This window comes from Bos javanicus, chromosome 9 (assembly GCF_032452875.1).
Source record: "Bos javanicus breed banteng chromosome 9, ARS-OSU_banteng_1.0, whole genome shotgun sequence".
NCBI lineage: Eukaryota > Metazoa > Chordata > Mammalia > Artiodactyla > Bovidae > Bos > Bos javanicus.
In genome coordinates this window covers 21,181,892-21,200,992 of record NC_083876.1, presented here as the reverse complement: position 1 = coordinate 21,200,992, position 19,101 = coordinate 21,181,892, and positions in this window count along the sequence as shown.

The following is a 19,101-nucleotide window of genomic DNA, read 5'->3' as shown; positions in this document are numbered from 1 at the left end:
ACTTGGAACTAGAGAAAAAGAGTTGGGACAACAGCAATTTGTATTGAAAGTTGGGAACTTACCATTAAGCAAAGCAAATTCAGCAGGTAGAAAACCTAACACTTTTTTTGGGCAGATGGTGGTGAAAGTCAAAGTGAAAGTCACTCAGTTGTGTCTGACTCTTTGTGACCCCGTGGATTACACAGTCCGTGGAATTCTCCAGGCCAGAATCCTGGAGTGGGTAGCCTTTCCCTTCTCCAGGGGATCTTCCTAACCCAGGTCTCCTGCATTGCAGGTGGATTCTCCTGCATTGCAGGTCTCCTGAATTGCAGGTGCAATTCCCTGCATTGCAGGGAAGCCCAGATGGTGGTGGGGTGTCATTAAACCTTACTACTGTAAGAGACTCTAAGACTGAGTAACATTCGTCATCCATGGACATTTTCTGTCATTCCAGTTCTTTATCTCTGAGAGTTTAATCTCCTTTTTGGTTTTTGTGGAGTTTTTGAGTAGAGAATAATGAACTCTAATCTTGTCGGGTCATTATGAAGTGATTCAAGGGTTCCAGAACTGTTCGGTTTTATGTGTATGTTAAGGAGGGCCCATGAGAACTGATGTCAAAATATGTAAGTCTTAATAGGAGACAAAAGTTCTTAGGTTTTCTCAAATTTCTCCTCTTGAAAATGTGTACCTAAGTAAACAGAGATACTCTCTGATAAGTTAATTTCTCCTAAAACCTGGACGTATTCCAAATAGATTTTTTTTTTTAGCCAATATTCTATTCAAAGAGTATTTATTCTGTTTTTTTCTCCAGTAAAGTAAATATTTATTAATCTTCTAATCAAATATGTCTTGATATATTTTGCTTGTAGTAGTATGGAAGTGAAAGATAAGGGTATTATCTAAGGCTACACAGGTTGGTCTTGATAATTTGGTGACATTAGGTGCAAATAGTCATTTACTGACATTTCCTCCTCTTCAGTTAGAGACTTGAGAGAAAGAATAAGTTTTTATATTGAACTAGTATCAGTAAAGACAGACTAATCAGAAATCCTAAAATGAGAACACTAAAGCCTTAGAAAATGAAATTCTGTAGTTAGGGAAGTTGAAAAATATTTATCAGACCCTATTTTAGAGGTTTAAAAGACAGTGTTTAGCTACTACAGGCCAAGTAACTAAACCCTGTCTTTTATAAATCTGAATAAATCTGACTGAATCTTTAAAGTGACTAAGAACACATCCTTTTTAGGAAGGATTGAAATCCAGTGTAGAATTAGATAATGTTAATGACTTGGGAATTCCTGCGTTTGTTTTTCTCTTGGTAGAGAATACATTCCTCATACAGCTGACTTTAAGGGAAGCTCCATTTCGGCCTGGAGGAGCGCTTATTTTGTTTGGTTGAAAGTAGTCTCTCGTAGGAGTTTCTCTTTACTGATGCCGACTAGAACTCATCATATAAGAATAGTTGGTTTACAGAACTTTGATGGCTTTCTATGTCTTATCTTCTCTCTCTTTTCTGGTTGGAGACTAGTTGTAAATAAAGATTCTCAGATCTTGTTCATTAAGTTGGCAGCAGGGTGCAGGGGGAAGTATGAGGGGAGGGATGTATGATGTGAATGTGTTCCAATTTATATTTTGATGATAACCATTGATGGGTGTCCATCTTTTGGCTATACTATAGAAATACATCGTTAACTAATTAAATGGAAACGTATCTCCTTGCTAGTACTTTAATAGTTTATGTCAGATCATGAATCCTCTTAGAAGCATTGTGCTCTGTTACTTTATGTCTTATTTTTAGTTGAAGGTTAAGGGAATGTAGTATTTTAATCCCAACTCTGCCAATATCTTTGTCTAGAGACATGTTGCCACATTTGTCTTTTATGAATTTTTTTGTCTCCAAGAGAGGAAGGATTGCAGTTTTTCCTCCCAGATTGAGTTGGTGTAGTGTATTCTTGATTATCAAAATAGTCATAGTTTTGGGACTTTGAAATGCTAAATATTCATGACATGTGAAAAAGCATGATACATAACAGTATGATCTCAATTACGTAAAAAAGGGAGCTTAGTGGTATGAATACACAAATAAATGAGGCCTAGAAGGACACATCAAATGATAAACTAATTGTGATTATGGATGACTTGGTTTTTTGTTTCTGCTTCTTGCGTTTTTTGGTTTTCTATTATGCACATGTTAACGCTAGAAAAAAATACATCTCATTTTAAAAACCTTAACAAAAAAAAAGTTCTCAGTGCTGTTTTCATCATGAAAGACTGACGAATCACCATTGGCTCATTTTGTAGGAAAGCGAGACCTCCATGAAATAGCAGGCATATACTTACTTTGGAAATATGCAGCATCTTGTAAGTAGCATATTCAAAAGCAGACATTACTTTGCCAACAAAGGTCTGTCTAGTCAAGGCTACGGTTTTTCCTGTGGTCATGTATGGATGTGAGAGTTGGACTGTGAAGAAGGCTGAGCACTGAAGAATTGATGCTTTTGAACTGTGGTGTTGGAGAAGACTCTTGAGAGTCCCTTGGACTGCAAGGAGATCCAACCAGTCCATTCTGAAGGAGATCAGCCCTGGGATTTCTTTGGAAGGAAAGATGCTAAAGCTGAAACTCCAGTACTTTGGCCACCTCATGCGAAGAGTTGACTCATTGGAAAAGACTCTGATGCTGGGAGGGATTGGGGGCAGGAGGAGAAGGGGATGACAGAGGATGAGATGGCTGGATGGCATCACTGACTCGATGGACATGAGTCTGAGTGAACTCCGGGAGTTGGTGATGGACAGGGAGGCCTGGTGTGCTGCGATTCATGGGGTCACAAAGAGTCGGACGCGACTGAGCGACTGAACTGAACTGTAAGAGCTGGATTAGAATGTTAGGAAACTTGACAATTAAAACCATAATGACCTCATGAGATAACACTTGATCTTTGCCACAAAGTATATCAACTGCATAGATACTTCACAGATGGATTTTGTTCCTTTGGTTTTCAAGACCTATAATTTCTTGATGTAAGTCTTGTGAGAAATCACCTGTCTTAACATGTTCAAACATTTCTAACTTGACTTAGATGTGATTTGGCTTGAAATAGGATATGTGGTTTGTAACCAATCCATAACTGGAAGAGATCTGAACAGAGATATTGATTCAAACATATCAGAATGACAACATATTCACTGGTCTCACTGACTTGGGAATAAATTTTCTCTTTGCCATGTATATTTTCTTAACCTTAAATTTATGGCCTTTTGCTGAGTAAGTGAAATTCAGACCAAAAATAAATCATCAGTGTTTGCCCTGACAACAATAGTAAGTAAAACAAGGACCACCAACTGGGTAGGATTTCTTGCATATATCTCTGGGTTATGTATTATTGTAGATGTAAAGCATCAAATGTTTGTGCTCTGCCTGGCTCAACTAAAGCCAGTGTGGCCTTGTCCTATTTGTCACCCAACTATCTGTGACTAATTTTTGGAAGGGCCCTATCTACTTTTCTCAGTACACAATTTGCCAAATCAATATTAAAACCACATTTACTTGATCTTTCAGGGATTTGAGCATTCAAATACTCAGAACTGGGAGAGTTGGAAAAATGTTTTGTAGGACAAGTGGTCCTGGGCAGGGTATATGGGAATAAGAAAGTGCTTGGGTGGGAATTTAGTTGCAATTTGTCCTCAGTTCTTCTAAGTCCTTAGCCTTAGCCCATGTTGGCAAGATACAATAGAATATCATAGCTGGAATCATCCACCGTGTTGATTTTCTTGACACAAGGTCAGCAGAGTATTGGCTTTTGTGCTTTAGTAATCAACTTTCAGATTGTCAATGATTTCCAAGGTCTACAGCTCCGTGACTTTGAGTGCTTCTCTTTTCAGTGTTGACTCATCCTGCATCAGGAAATTTTTCCTGAAAAAACAAAACAAAACAAAACAAAACATGAAAAATAAAAGTCAAGAGTGGTAAAGAACAAGAAAAAGATGTTTTCCTTATATCTGACTGAATTCCCTGCAACTCATACTCAACTCCTTTTATCTAAGTTTGACAAAGTAAATGATCAATGGATCAATGTTTTCTTCAAAATGGTTGTTCCTTTTCCACACAGTGATCATGAAACTATCCATAATAACCCATAGGTTTGTTTCTTTTGTTTTGAAAAATGTACCTATTTTTATTCCTTTCAGGAGCTTTATTTATTCGTCATTCTGAACCCTTTCTATCACTACCTATTTCTTAAATATTAAACATTGAACCCATTTGCATCATTTTTAATGTCAGTTGATTTTTACCACTTGTGATGCAACTTAGGTACCTATAATTTTTCCTAGGTAGAAATGTTAATTTAATATGTAATTTAATGAGAGTCTTAAAAAAATGATTAAAAATCACTTCATTTCTAATGCATCCGCAGTCTGTCCTTCCAAGCATAGGAAGCTGAAAATATGAAACCAGGTTTATCTTTGTCCCTGCTAAAAGAGCTGTCATTTTATCTTAAGACAGTTGTCCTTTTCTATAAATATGGAGCATTAGGGAATAATTCTCTTGTTTTTAACAGTCACAAAGGGCAATATATAAAACAGGCAGAAAAAGTTCACTCTAGAATGACATTTGTTTGAGCATAATAATAGAATTAATCATCTAGTCACCAAATATATACTTTATGCTCACTGGAATATTAGAAAAAAAAAGCTTTCTAAATACCACAACAGATTTGAATTCTGTTTCTCTTTGGGGAGATAAGTTGTCTTTTAGTGAAATATTTATACTGTTTTTTTTTCTATTATTTTCTACAGTCTTTTGAAAGGATTGTTATTGTAAATATATCTTCACGTAGAAAATCTGAAAAAATATATAAATGAATAAAAATGAAGATCAGTTAAAATTCCACAACTAAAGATTGTTGTATATCCTTTCAGATTTGTTTGTTTCTTGGCCATGTAGCCTGTGGGATTAATTCCCCAGGCAGGGAGAGAAGCTGCGCCACCTGCGTTGGAAGCATGGAATCTTAACCACTGGACTGCCAGGAAAGTCCCTCAGTTGAGTCCCTCAAGCACATTACTTGTTTTTTAATCATTTATTGGATTTTCCCTGTGAACCTGTACGAGCCAGGTACTACTATCAGAATATCTACTCTACTGAATGGAAGTGTTTTTAATCTTAATAGACTTTGGAAGGTAGCTGGAAATACAGATGATTAAAATGTAAACCAAGGTGCATTTAGTATCAGTAATTACAATATCAACGTGAAACAACAAATAAACAGAAAAGGTGTCATGATTGGAAATAACAGAGTTAGGGCAAAAGGTACTTAGCTGGGGTGGCTAAGTGGGGGTGTTATAGGGATAGCGACAGTTCAGATGAGGGCAAGAGGATGAGAAGACAGATGTGAGGTCAGCAGGAAGAACAGCATTCCAACCACCCATGACCTGGTTCTGTAAAGATAGCTGAGTATTTCCCTTGGACTCTGTTGATTCTGTTACACCTAGTCATAGCTATTTGATTCTCTAGACCTGATCTTCCGAATGTGTCACTCCCAACTTGCTAGCCAGTTAGTACCCATCTGACAGAGTTGATGATGGTTTATTCACTTGCTCACTTGACCCAGTGTCAGTCTCCTGTGAAATACGCCTGTTGTCACAAAGCTGAACTCCAACGGAATTCCAAAAATGCTGTAGATATGGTAGAAGATCAAGTCATAAAGTTCAAAGTTGAGAGAAGAAATGCTGTGAAGTCATCCCAGCTCTTTAGTTCAGCTATGTGCTGTGAATGCTGAGAATAGAAAATCAATTACAGATGCATTAAAAAATAAAGCTAGTCCATAGATTCAGTTGGTGTAATGTATCCATGGGAATATATTCTTGCTCTTTAATTCATTGAGGAGGATATGATGACCAAGGTGTTGGGTTGGCCTAAAAGTTTGTTCTGATGTTTCATAAGATGCTGTGAAAAAACCCAAGTGAACTTTGGCCAACCCAATAAAATAGGCTTCCTCAAAAAACTAAAACTATAACTGTGAGAAATAAGTTGAAGGAGAGAGGACAGTCCAACTTTTTACCTTGCCTTTTGCATTTGGAGAGACATGGTGTATCCAGGGAAGCTTCCCAGGTGGCGCTAGTGGTAAAGAACTTGCCTGCCAATGCAGGAGACATAAGAGACAAGGGTTCCATCTCTGGGTTGGGAAGATCCCCTGGAGGAGGGCATGGCAACCCACTCTCTGTCTGGAGAATCCCATGGACAGAGGAGCCTGGTGGGCTACAGTCCAAAGGCTCGCAAAGAGTCAGACACGACTGAAGCAACTTAGGAGGCATGTATGGCATATCCAAGTATATCTATATTCCCTTTTAAAATAAGATCAGAAATAAGCACTTTGTATTTCATCCTAGGGAAACACAAGTGATACTCTTTGTTTCATGAGGACCCACCCATTATAACATAAGGCCTGCATTCTTTGAGGTCCTGAGAAGTTTTCCGAAGTGACATGACAATTAAGTCAGTTGAAAACCAGAATTCCAGCTGCTTCACAAGGGGGCCGCTGTGTGAACACATCCACACTCAATGTTTAAGCTTTGGCTTATGAGGTGGTTTATTCAACGTAAAAATTTTCTGTGGGCCAGAGCAATTGCTGTTTTAATGCTTCAAATCAAACACAGTCGGAGGTTTAGAGATGAAAAAATAAATATTTGCAAACAGTGGTTGAATTGGGCAGACTGTTCACTCTAGTTTTCTTTGAGGATTTTCAAATCTTCTATTTTATTACTATTTCTGAATTTACCAATAAAAACAGTCACTTTGGCCACCAAGAAGGGACTTGAGAAGGACTTATTATGCAGTTCCATGAATGTTCATAGCTGGGACTTACAACCTGAGCGGGTCCTTCAGAGGCCCTACATCTTAACACACATGGTCCCTTACCATTGCCTGTAGGCCATCAGAAAGGCTATTGTTTCTAATGCCCTGTAGGAAAGCCACATGCAATAATAGAGAAATTGCTTACAATTCTTAATAAAATTTATACTTAATATTATTAGGGCTTCCCAGATGGCTCAGTGGGTAAAGAACCTGCCTGCAATGCAGGAGACGCCACAGACATGGATTCGATTCCTGGGTTGGGAAGATCCCCTGGAAAATGGAATGGCTACCAGCTCCAGTATTCTTGTCTGGAGAATTCCATGGACAGAGGAGCCTGGCAGGCTTCAGTCCACAGGTGGCAAAAAGCTGGACACGACTGAAGCAACTGAGCACAGCACAAATATTATAAAAAAATGTATTATGTGAGGTTTTTCTAAAACATGAAATATACGTCTAATTTAGAGATTCCTTAAAAAACTGGAAATAGAACTGCCTTATGATCCAGCAACCCCACTGCTGGGCATACACTGAGGAAACCAGAAGGGAAAGAGACACGTGTACCCCAATGTTCATCGCAGCACTGTTTATAATAGCCAAGACGTGGAAGCAACCTAGATGTCCATCAGCAGATGAATGGATAAGAAAGTGTGGTACATATACACAATGGAGTATTACTCAGCCATTAAAAAGAATACATTTGAATCAGTTCTAATGAGGTGGATGAAACTGGAGCCTATTATACAGAGTGAAGTAAGCCAGAAGGAAAACATAAATACAGTATACTAATGCATATATGGAATTTAGAAAGACGGTAACAATAACCCGGTGTACGAGACAGCAAAGAGACACTGATGTATAGAGCAGTCTTATGGACTCTGTGGGAGAGGAGAGGGTGGGAAGATGTGGGAGAATGGCAATGAAACATGTAAAATATCATGTGGAAACGAGTTGCCAGTCCAGGTTCGATGCATGATGCTGGATGCTTGGGGCTGGTGCACTGGGACGGCCAGAGGGATGGTATGGGGAGGAGGAGGGAGGAGGGTTCGGGATGGGGAACACATGTATACCTGTGGCGGATTCATTTTGATATTTGGCAAAACTAATACAATTATGTAAAGTTTAAAAATAAAATAAAATTGGAAGAATAAAAAAAAAAAATAAAGTTATGTAACTTTTATGTATAGTAAGGCATTTTTAGAACAATTTGGACAAATACAAAAGCTTCCTTATTTATTTTACACATTTTGAGCCAAATATACATCTGCCTCAAAACTCACGCTGACTTTTTTCGGTGGACTATTTCATGATATATTTTGTTATGGCTCTTACTTCTTTTCTGGAGTCTATTTCGAGATAAAACCATTCATAAAGGGAGAAAGGGAACAATATACAAACTGATTTGAATTTTCCCTTACAGAGTGTATATGAACTAGGTGAACAGAGATGATGGTACGAAAAACAGAAAAACATCAGCCTGTTTTTCAGAGTATTGTAGAACCTAAAATTGTGACCCTGAAATTACTGTGCTCTGATACGGGTTTCCCAGGTGGCACCAGTAGTAAAGAACCTGCCTGCCAATGCAGGAGACATAAGAGATGCAGGTTCAATCCCTGGGTAGGGAAGATCTCTTAAAGTAGGAAATGGCAGCCCACTCCAGTATTCTTGCCTGAAAAATTCCATGGACAGAGGAGCCTGGCTGGCTATACCCCATAGCGTTGCAAAGAGTCAGATGTGACTGAAGCAACTTAGCACACTGGTAAGGGCTCTGCCCCATCCAAAATACTTATATTTCTGAATTAAAATTATCCTAAGTTTATGGCTTGTTTCCAAGTAATACACCAGGTCTAACATGCAGATGAAGGTTACTCTTTCTTTTGGTTTTAGGGCTTTCTGTTCATATTATTCAGGATTATATTTTCTCAGTATCAGATACAGAATATAAAAAATTCTTGTGGATGAAGGCCTCTAAACATTGTAGCCACTGATATCCTTTTTATTTTTTAAAGCTTTTTATTTTATGTTGGAGTATATCCAATTAACAATGTTGTAATAGTTTCAGATGGACAGAAAATGTACTCAGCCGCACATATACATGTACCCATTTTCTCCCAAACTCCCCTCTCATCCAGGCTGCCACATAACATTGAGCAGAATTCCCTGTGCTATACGGTAGGGCCTTGTTGATTATTCATTATAAGTATAGCTGTGTGTACATGTCAATCCCAAACTCCCTTATTATCCCTTCCCCTATCTTTCTGCCTATCAACCATAAGTTTGTTCTCTAAGTCTGTGAATCTCTTTCTGTTTTATACATCAGTTCATTTGTATCATTTCTTTTTAGAATCCATATGCAAAGGATGTCATATGATATTTCTCCTTTCCTGTCTGACTTCATTCAGTATGACACTCTCTAGATCCATCTGTGTTGCTGCAAATGGCTTATTTCACTCTTTTTAATGGCTGGATAATACTCCATTGTGTATATGTACCATGTCTGCTCTATCTATTCCTCTGATGATGGACATTTAGGTTACTTCCATGTTTTGGCTATTGTAAATAGTGCTGCAATGAGCATTGGGTTGCATGCATCCTTTTGGATCATGTTTTTCTCCAAATATATGCCAAAGAGTGGGATTGCAGAATCATATGGTAGCTCTAGTTTTAGCTTTTTAAGAAGCCTCCATACTGTTCTCCATGGTGGCACCACTAATTTTCAATCAATCTAATGTGTCATACGCTAGTAGATTCTCTAGACCTCTCCAGAGGACTTGGCTCACATATTAGCATTCTCCAAAGAAAAAGAAACAATTATATATACATTTATATATAATAGTTATATGTAATAATTATAAATACATATATATGAATATCTAGAAGATGAACATTTTATAAAGATAACATATAGATATATTACATGCATATACATGTACATAAGGCAATTTAAGGAATTGACTCACACAGTTTTGGAAAACAAAAGATCCTCCCAGTTTGGCAGGCAAGCTTGAACACTAGGACAGCCAATGGTTTAGTTCCAGTTCAAGACCAAATCCAAAGATAGGAGAAAACCATTGTCCTCACTCGAAGATAGGTGGAGGGACAGAGAGAGAGAATTCTCCTTATTTAGCCTTCTGTTCTGTTCAGGATGTTAATACATTGGTGATGACCCCTCCAACGTTGATCATAGATGGCAAATTGCTTTACTTTATGTCTGTGGATTCTAATGCTAATCTCATCCAGAAACACTCTCAGAGACACCCAGAAGAGTGTTTAAACAAATATCATGGTCCAGTCAAGTTAGTACCCAAAATGAATCATCATCCTCAGGGCTTTTAAACAGTTTCAACAGACTCAGGATTCACTTCGGCATTAGTGTTACACATTTATCTTTTAAACTGGTAAAGCTGGGTTGGGGAAATTAGCTCAGGTCTGAGGCCAAAACCAAGATTCTTATACTTAACCCTAGGTTTAAATCTTCCACATATGAGGGGACGGACTAAAGAGCATACTCACCTGGCCAGCAGCAGGGAGACTTGTCACCTGACTTCTGCCAACCAAGCCCCAAGCAGGCTGCCATGCAGAAATGCATTTATGAACGTGCAGGCTCTCCCTTGGGCTCCGAATTGCAGCTTGAGGGATTGTATAAAATATTTATTGGGGGATTTAGGAGGTTCTGTTGATCCATTTTTATATATATTCAAAATCATTTTGAATTTTATATTTCCCATGCCTCTCTGTTTAAAAAAGAAATCCATTGAGTTACAACTTACGTACAACAACCTGAATCCATGTTAAGTGTTTAGTCCAATGAGCCTTGACAAAGTTAACCAAGTAACCCCAAAAGATACAGATAGCTCACCTCCAAAACTCTCTTGTGAGCCTTGATCTTCAGCCTCTTTCCACCCCGACCCCTGAGCTCTGTGCTTCCAGTGATCTACTTTATTTCAGTGGATCCAAATCCTTGGCAACGTTTGGCATTACAAGTCTTTTATCTCCTTGTGTTTTAACTTGTATTTTCCTGATGAGTAATAACATGTATCTTTTCATGTGCCAATGACTTCAGTTTATCAAATATTTCTTTTATAGTTCATGCTTTCTTTGTTCTATCTATGAAATCCCAGTCTGAACTTCCTTTCCTGCCACCTTGAACTCATAAGGTTGCAGTTTTCATCTTTTGAGAAAAAGGCTACACAATTCTTACCTGTCACAATATCAGTTTCTTACGAGTAAACTCGTCTCCTGGTTCTGTCTGCTTTGGGATGATTTCCGTTGCCTTTAAATAGCTGTTTACAATTTTGTCCAGCTCTTGTAAGTGCAAACAATGTGGCACTGAGTGGACTGGAACAAAGATAAATAAGCTAGCCATTGGAGAATTATTTTTTTTAAATTAGTGTTTGGGCAAAAGAAGACACAGGAATGATTCTTTACTGTAACAACTAGGAGCAGATGCTTTAGAGAAAAAAAACTAGACATTTTCTTCTTTCAATTAATATCTTGCTTATTGGGCCAATATTCAAGGGAGGGAGGGAAATAGATTTGTCATTTAATTAATACTTTTAGGGGTTCTGGAAAGTGTGTTTTCTCCTTTCCCCCTTTATCATAATGCTTTCCCTACACAAGCATGTGGGCATACACTTATGCACACCTCACTCTGTCCCGGTCCTCTTGTAACAGCACAATATGATGTTTTAGTGGGTATTTAATAATTCACACAACTCAAGAAAAATGGTAGTACATAAAAATATCTGTATAATAAGAATAGATTTTTTTGGCTTAGTTTGTTTTGGTGATTGAGTAAAAATGGTATTTTTCTCCCCCGGGGAGAAACTTTTAAAAAACGGAAAGAAAAACTGTGAGTACCATCTTACAGCTGTGGGTACCAGCTCCCCCAATCTACTTTAAAAGACCATCTCCCACTCCCACCACTGTTTCTGTTACACCATCCTTCTGGTTCTCAGTCATCAGAGTCAAGGATCTTTAGATAAGCTCCGAGAGGAATTTGCACCATATATATGTAGGGTTGGGGTTGCCTTAAGAAATTGAATGAGTGATTTTCTTTTCTTCAGTAAGAGATTTAGCAGATGCCCTGGGGACAGGAAAAACAGGTCTATCCAGTGCTGGCAAGGCTCACGGATGTGGTGTTCCTTCATTATATAGAAAACAGGGACACTAGACACTGTTGAAACTGTTACAGGAATAAGGAATACCTTTTTTCCCCTTTTTAATGGGAATATAATTGCTTTACAATGTAGTGTCAGTTTCTGCTGTGCATCATGAGTCAGCTATATGTATACACATATCCCCTCCCTCTTTGGCATGCCTCACACCTGCACCCCCACCCCCCTGCCGCCTCATTCCACCCATCCAGGTCATCACAGAGGAATATCTTTAAACTAACTTTACTGGTAATTCTTTGAATAACTGAAACCTGTCAGTCTTAATGACCGGGAGAGTGTGCAGAGAGGCAGAGCAGGGCAGGGTAGAGCTTGAAGAGGACCAGAGTTTATGTTCTGGGTACAACAGTCACTCTTGTGGGACTAAGAAGGTGAAGTCCTCACTCTGGACTACTGTCCTTCAACAGGAAAGACTCTCAGCCTTACTTTCAGCTCTGTGCTCTTGGTTGTAGAAAGTGCTTCTTCCACAGTTCAATAGCATCTTTTCTGTCTGACTTTTCTCCTGGCTGCTTATAATACACATTTGATGTCCTATAAAAGGCACACAGATGATAGTTTACTTCAACCTGGTGTTCATGACATTCAGTTCAGATCAGTCATTCAGTCGTGGCCGACTCTTTGCAACCCCATAGACTGTAGCACGCCAGGCTTCCCTGTCCACCACCAACTCCTGGAGCTTGCTGAAACTCATGTTGATCGAGTTGTTGTTCAGGACATTGTCTGCCACCATTTTGAATAAACAGTGATGTGATGAGACTTGTGTGTTTTAATAAAGTTTAAATGGAACAAAGAAACAGGACTTTTGAGGACACATCCCGTTCTTATACATTAAAAGAAACATCATAATGGCTAATATGTAATTTGGCATTTTAAGACACAAATATTGTATGGACACCTCTAAATCTTGTCAAACAGAGAGCAAATAACTATTTTATTGACATGAGTTTACAAAAAGGCTCAGACCTTAAGTCCTTTACATATTTGTAGAGCAGGGAATTGTTTTTTAAAATGCTAGTAATGTCAATAAAATATTCAATGTGTTTGATTACTTATGCTACTTAATGCTCTTAAAGCAATTATTGAGAACTTATACACAAATATTAGTTAACTAAACTCTTAGGATAACTCTAAGAGGTAACTGCTTCTTTTCCAGAAGCAAGGTCTATCTAACATTTCTTTGTGAATTAGATTGCTTTTAATAGCCTAATTTCATGATCATTTTCTTTTTCTAACATAATCCTCTGTATGTTTTATGTGTGTATATTTTAAAAATACTTCATCATAGATCTACATAGTTGTAAATTCCAGTTGGACTGGCTATTGCATATATGAAACAAGTATAAAATAAATGAAATTTTTGCTTTTTTAAAATTCCAAAAACTCATACTGCCATATATACAGAGCTATCAGTACAGCTGCAAATAAACTTTAACTACATTGAAAAATCACTGTTGTTGTCCATAAGCAGCTTGACAGAACCAAGCAAATATATATAAACTTTGTCTAAGTTCAGGAAAAATATTTGGTGAATATTTGGTATAATTGGCTTAAGGAGGACCCAAACCATCACATACTCTATGAATATCTTCACTGGGGCATAAACATTCGATATCATGTCAATTATGGGATCATGTCTTTTGAAAGCTTCTGTTATATCTGAGCTTTCTTTACATTTTTTAAATTAATTTTTATTGTAGTATAGTTGCTTTACAATGTTGTGTTAGTTTCTATTGTACAGCAAAATACATCCCCTCTCTTTTGACTCCTTTCCTACTGAGGTCACCACAGCCTCATTAAGTAGCTCCCTTTGCTACACAGTATGTTCTGCTTAGTGATCTATGGCCTCTCTGAGCTTTCTAAAGAGAATTTCTGGCATTAATTCATGTCTTGACATATCCACTTGTCAGATTTGATAGCTATTTTCAAGAAGAGGTCCTATCCTTGAACACATCTGCCACACAATTTGTTCATTTACAAACATTTATTGAATGCCTGTTATATTCTGGATATATTCCTTGATGAGCTCATGACTATATAAAGAAAATCTTGCAGTATGACATAACAAAACTACAAGATCAGCAAAGTCACATTTTATGGGGTTAGAATGTAGTCAATACTTAAAGCAAAATGTTTAATATAATGAAAATTATCCTTCAAAATCCCATAGAAGCTATCAGCTTGGAGGATTACATACTATTGATATTTCTCAGTGACTCTAAAGCAGCCTGCTTTTCTTCAAGCATTTAGAAAAGATTATTTTCTTCTTTCAGTTGGATATCAGATGATGTAGCTGACTTGCATCAGCCACCAGCTTTTGTGAAATATGCCTGCTTTCGAAATTGCATAACCAATGAGGAAGGCTCACTTTATGAGGGACACACAGGAGCAGACCAACCAAAGGAGAGCAGACTCAAGTCTTCCATCTTGCTGCTGTGGGAGTTATGCTTGTAGGCAGAATGGCTGGTGGTTCACTTACTTGCATTATCTCAACTTTTCCCTTTGATTCCATGTGTACAGATGAATGTGGGTATGTTAAATACATGTATGATGCAACCTCCAGTGAAAACTGAGTGACTAAGTCTAGGAAGCTTCTAAATCAGAGGGGATGCTTGACTTGCATTTGAAAAGATCAGTAGAATTTCAGATTGTGAATGTGGAAATTCCAGGCAGCAAATAGCATGAGTAAAATCATGGAAGAGTGAGACTTTCTGGTATGTTAAGGAAACTGGAATTAGTTCTTTTTTTTTTTTTTTTTTGATCATTTTTCCCAGCTTTATTGAGGTATAATTGACAAGTAAAACAGTATATACTTAAAATATACATGTGATGATTTGATATACACATACATTGTGGAATTATTGCCATAATTAAGTTAATTAACATGTCCATCACCTCACAGCTACCATGTGTATGTGTATGTGTTGAGAACACTTTGCTGTTCTCTTAGCAAATTTCAAGTACACAGCACAGGGTTACTAACTACAGTCATTATGCTGTATTAAATCCCCAGAACATATTCATCTTATAATTGAAAGCATGTATTAGAAGTAGTTCTTGATGGCAAGAGGGTGTAGCTATAAAAAAGCCAGATTCTGAGTAAGTTTCTTCTCTGGTTAAAAGAAGAAATCCTTTTAACAGCAGAATGAAGGATGACTGCTGGGAAGACAAGAACAAAAGAAGGGACAATCAACCAAGGGGACATTAGGTAGTGACAGCTGAGGGAACTAACTGGCCTCCAGAGATTTTTCCAGGATATTTCCTAGTCCTGGGGCCAGACTCCCAGCCCAGTATTCTTTCCAATTCACCACACTGACTCTTTCATTGCTTTTCCCTTTATGTCAGCTCCAGTTATTCCTAATGAAGTATTTGTGTGTGTGTGTGTGTGTATAAATATTGGAGAAGGCAATGGCACCCCACTCCAGTACTCTTGCCTGGAAAATCTCATATCCGGAGGAGCCTGGTGGGCTGTAGTCCATGGGGTCGTGAAGAGTCAGACACGACTGAGTGACTTCACTTTCACTTTTCACTTTCATGCATTGGAGAAGGAAATGGCAACCCACTCCAGTGTTCTTGCCTGGAGAATCCCAGGGACAGCGGAGCCTGGTGGGCTGCTGTCTATGGGGTCACACAAAGTTGGACACAACTGAAGCGACTTAGCAGCAGTAGCAGTAGCAGTGTATAAATATATTTTCTATAGAGGGAGTATATTAGAACATACTCTTTTTGGTCCTTTAAGGTTGCAGTGGGAATTACTATTTTATGTCTATCACCTCTTCAAAGCCTGTTAGGATCAGTTGATCATTTCTTTTAGGTCACTAGTATCTCTCTCAGTGTGCAAAAGCATACTCTAAACTTTATTTACTTTATTTATTTCAAAGTTTATTTATTTTCAAATGAATATTGTTTATCATTATGTTAACTTTTAATAATTATTTATTATTTTAAAATGGTTTATTCAAGGAGAGGTCATTAGCTGTCACTTGGGCTATTAGCGTGACTCTCTCCATAAACACATTTTGTTATGAACAAAAAGTGGAGCTTTAGCTTGGGCACATTATCACCCCAAATCTCATTTTTTTGTATTTTACCTGCAATTTAAATTTCTTTAAAAAATTTTAATTGGAGGACAATTGCTTTGAAACGCTGTGTAGGTTTCTGCCATACAATCTGAATCAGTCATAAACATACGTATGTCCCCTCTGTCTTGAACATCTCTCCTACGCCTACCCCCTCGCACCCATCTGAGCTGTCACAGAGCACTGAGTTGAGCTCCCTGTGTTATAAAGCTACTTCCTACTAGTTATCTATTTTATATATTGTAATGTATACGTTTCAATGCTACTCTCTCAGTTTGTCCCATCCTCTCCTTCTTCCGCTGTGTCTCCAAGTCTGTTCTCTATGTCTGCATCTCTATTCCTGCCCTGAAAATAGATTCATCAATACCATTTTTTCTAGGTTCAATATATGAATAAATATATAATATTTGTTTTTATGATTTCACTCTGTATTTTCTTAATGTGTGCTTAGTCAATTAATCAAGTCCAACTCTGCAACCCTTTGGACTCTAGCCCACCAGGCTCCTCTGTCCGTGGGATTTTCCAGCCAAGAATACTGGAGTGGGTTACCATTTCCTTCTCCAGGGGATCTTCCTGACACAGGGATCAAACCCTCATCTCCTGTGTCTCCTGCATTGCAGGTGGGTTCTTTATCCACTGAGCCATTGGCAAAGCCCTTACTCTGTACGAACAGACTCTAAGTTCGTCTACCTCACTAGAACTGACTCAAGTGTTTGCACAGCAAAAGAAACTATAAACAAGATGAAATGACAACCCTTGGTATGGGAGAAAATAATTGCAAACGGAGCAACTGACAAAGGATTAATTTGCAAAATATACAAATGAATCATAAGTTCAATATCAACTCATGAGTTCAAAAACAAACCAATCAAAAAATGGGCAGAAGACCTAAACAGATATTTTTCCAAAGATGTATAGATAGCTAATAAATGCATGAAAAAATGCTCAAATTGTTCATTATTAGAGAAATGCAAATCAAAACTACAAAGAAGTATCACCTCACACCAGGTCAGAATGGCCATCATCAAAAAATGTACAAACAATAAATATTGGAGAGAGTGTAGAGAAAAGGGAACCCTCTTGCATTGTTGGTGGGAATGTAAATTGATATAGCTACTATGGAGAACAATATGGAGATTCCTTAAAAAGCTAGCAATGTAACTACCATATGGCCCAGCAATCCTTCTACTGGGCATATACCTTGGGAAAATCATAATTCAAAAAGATACCTGCACCCCATGCTTATTGTAGCACTATTTATAATAGCCAGGTGATGGAAGCAACTTAGATGGCCATCAACAATGAATGGATAAAGAGGCTGTGGGGTATATATATATATATATATATATATATATATATATATATATATAAAATGGAATATTATTCAGCCATAAAACCCCAAATTTTAAATCATATATACAAGTTTTCAGTTTTGCTATCTTTGCCAACTCTGGGTGTTATTATGCCAATCTAGTAAGAAATGGTGACTTCTTAATCTAATTTGCTTTCTCCTATTATAAATGTTTATTATATTCTCATGTTGATCACCTTTGGCTTTCTACTTTCATAATATATTCATCTTTTTAGCTATTTTATTGAGTATTTATCTTTTTTCCCCAATGAGTCTTAACAACTCCTTATACAAAATAAATGAACATGATTTTTAACCTTTGTTTCAATTATTTTGTTCAAACATCATTTGTGTTTAAGTTTTTACGTGGTTTAAAGATATATGGGAATGTGGGTTTTATGTAATTAATTTATAATTTATTGTTTTTCCTTTCTTACTTCTGTCTTCCATGGTATACCTTTCCCCAGCTGAAGATTACACAGTTCTTAAAAATGGTGGTTATTCCTTTTCTTATTTTGCATTTCACACTAATGCTTTAATCCACTTGGTGTTGACTACAGCCTATAGCATGAGGTAGAAATGTAACCTTTCCTTCACATTGGTTGTGACAGACAAAGATACAGTATGGGAATCTACCTTGAAAAGGAAACTTGTTCCTGTGTCATGAGGGGTGTGGTTACCTGCCAGCCTTCAGCTCTTAGGCCCTCCAGCGTCTACCTCAGCTTTCAAATAAAGGTCACAGTCTTCTTGGGTTGACTTCTGGCCAGTGACCAGGCCAGGAAGCTGCAGAAGACCAGTTTTTTCCCCTCAATGAGGGACTCCTCCAATGAGTTGTCCAGTTCCATCATCCCCCTTTGGACTATCATGAGGTCAGATTTGCTTCATGCCCAGCCCAATCTGCTTCCTCGCTATTTCCTGTCCAAGTGTTAGTCCTCTGGAAAATTTGTGTTTCTAAAATCCATCTCAACATCTGTTTCCCAGAGAATCCCTCCAATATCTAGTTTACCAGTTGACTATTTCCACATCCTTACTTAGAATAACTCGTAGTAAGTTAGGAGTCAGGTCTCCTCCTTGGTTTTTTATTCCATAGCAGTGGTCTGTTAATGTGTTGCTCAGCTAGTATTACCGTTTAAATTGTTAATTAATTAGTTAGGAAATTAGCATAGTATATAAGTATATATATATGGGTTTCCCAGGTGGAGCTAGTGGTAAAGAATCTGCCTGCCAATGCAAAAGACATCAGAGATGCGGGTTCAATCCCTGGGTTAGGAAGATCCCCTGGAGGAGGACATAGTATTCTTTCCTAGAGAATCCCATGGACAGAAAAGTCCGGCAGGCTACAGTCCATAGAGTCGCAAAGAGTTGGACACAACTGAAATGACTTAGTATGCAGCAAGCATGCATATATATGTACCATATATGTATGTGTGTATGTGTATATTTATAGAAAGAGAGAAATTCAGTTTTAAGCAAGTTATTTATTAATATTTTCCTATGTTGCCCATTTTTCTTCCAAATAAAATTTTAGTTCAGTTCAGTTCAGTCTCTCAGTAGTGTCCGACTCTTTGTGACCCCATGAATCACAGCACGCCAGGGCTGCCTGTCCATCACCAACTCCCAGAGTTCACTCAGACTCATGTCCATCGAGTCAGTGATGCCATCCAGCCATCTCAT